Source organism: Hoplias malabaricus, chromosome 8 (genome assembly GCF_029633855.1).
Source record: "Hoplias malabaricus isolate fHopMal1 chromosome 8, fHopMal1.hap1, whole genome shotgun sequence".
In the NCBI taxonomy this organism is placed as follows: domain Eukaryota; kingdom Metazoa; phylum Chordata; class Actinopteri; order Characiformes; family Erythrinidae; genus Hoplias; species Hoplias malabaricus.
This window is the reverse complement of record NC_089807.1, coordinates 32,333,405-32,335,240: the sequence shown is the minus strand read 5'-3', so window position 1 is coordinate 32,335,240 and position 1,836 is coordinate 32,333,405. Positions and strand designations below refer to the sequence as shown.

Here is a 1,836-nt window from a genome sequence, read left to right as displayed (position 1 = left end):
ATCTCCCTGAAAATGCAGATATTCATGTAGTCTCGCCTTTCTGGAGTCTCCAGGAAGAGTCTGGTACCTTTCAGTACTTAACATGGCCAAGAACCGCTTGCTACTGCAGGAAAAGAAATTTGACAGACACGCAAAAGGACCAATCACAAGTCTGCTCTTTTGGCATGACATGTAGGAGGAGGCAGTGTTTATGATTCACATCGGACCAGAGATGTGCAAAGAGAGCAACTGGCAAATGCAACTGGCATTTGAATCCTGACAGTGAGGCTAAAGTAAGTAGAGATAAGCTGTGAAATAAACAAAAAATCCTAAATTAAGATAGTACTTGCTTCTGTAACATAAGTTGTGAAAAATCTTAACCTGACTCTAAAAAAAGAATCTTCCTGTAATACTGCCTCAGACCTACTTCCAAGGTTCATCACCTACAGACTAGTTATATTACACAAACACTTGCTAAAGAATTCTGAATGAGCTCAAAAATATTAGATCAAATTTTGACAGTTTGATCAAAAATGGTAATGCACTATTGATTTAGAAAATGTCTTTTTAAACAGATTCATGTTTGTCAACTAAATATAAGAATTGTAATCTTGCATTCATTATGAATGTGTCTGTAAAGGAAAAAAAAAGTTTGCTAACCTTTTCAAGAAAATCATGCAATTTAAATCAGCTTTGTCCAATATTGGAGAAGTAATGTCAACTCATAACCCTCCAGCAGCAAGGTGAGCTGCTCTCTCAGGATTATCTGCAGGGCGAGATAAGAATTTGTTCATTCATTAAGATTGTTTACAGTTAGGAGTTCTCTTAAACAGTGCATTACAAAAAGTTATAACAACAAATAAGAGCAAGCCTTAGACTAGCAATAACTTAATAATTGTTAAATTGTTAATAATTGTTCATTATTAAAAACATTTAGCCTTGTTAACTTGCTGTCTATGTCCATTTCTGTTTATCACCATAAGGTCTTGATCACTTGTTCTTCCCGTAAAGCAAGGATGTCTGAAAAATAAATAAATTGATGTAATATACATTAAAGTTTGTAATCTGACACTATACATTCCCTACACTTTATATCAGAAACCCTTTTTAACTCTTGAACAATTGTCTGGTGTACAGTTAGAGACTGTAGCTCATCTGTTGATGTGTGATAGTCTGTTATCGCCATCTTCTAGTCATCTAGAATCAGTCTCTGATCACACATCTGTTACTTTCCAGATGTTGTTGATTGGAGGAACACACTCAACCCACCAGTGACATTGATGTATGTAAAACTACTGTTTTAACTACTTTTTACAGAAGTAAGTTCATACAGAGATATTGTAATTTCATATTAGCAATAAAGCTAGTTTTGGAAAGCCTTGATAGCTAACTTGTTGTTAAAAAAAGTCCAGACCGTATTTAAAAATGGGTCTCGCCTTCTTTATTTGAGGAAACGTGATCGTTCTTAAGCAGTTCATATTGTGAAGGGCGATTATAAACAGATAAATTAACAAAAATCCAATTGTTACCCACCAGAAGTGTGAACAGAAAAGGCTGCAGCACCGCTGGTGGAGTGCCCATTGAGTCAGTTGAGTACGGCGAAATGTCTGATCAGCGAAATGACTCCGGACCAGGTGTGGCTGCAGAACCCAGAGGGTTCAGAGCCTACCTGGAATCATTGGGCACAAGGCAGGGACCAGTCCTTCACAGGGCAACACACACTCACACATTCACATCTACGGACACTTTTGATTTGCCAATCCACTTTTTGGACTGTGGGAGGAAACCGGAGCACATGGAAGAAACCCACGCAGACACGGGGAGAACACACCAAACTCCTCACAGTCACGGAGTGGG

The 1,836-nt window shown here is 38.0% G+C and overlaps 1 long non-coding RNA gene across 1 annotated transcript; it reads right to left on the bottom strand.

Moving 5' to 3' along the window:
* Window positions 1–656: 656 nt before the first annotated feature.
* On the bottom strand, window positions 657–1,836 carry LOC136705091 (uncharacterized). The gene is made up of 3 exons (XR_010804002.1): window positions 1,513–1,836; window positions 957–999; window positions 657–745 (listed from the first exon to the last, which is right to left on the bottom strand). It is a non-coding gene; the product is annotated as an uncharacterized lncRNA (long non-coding RNA).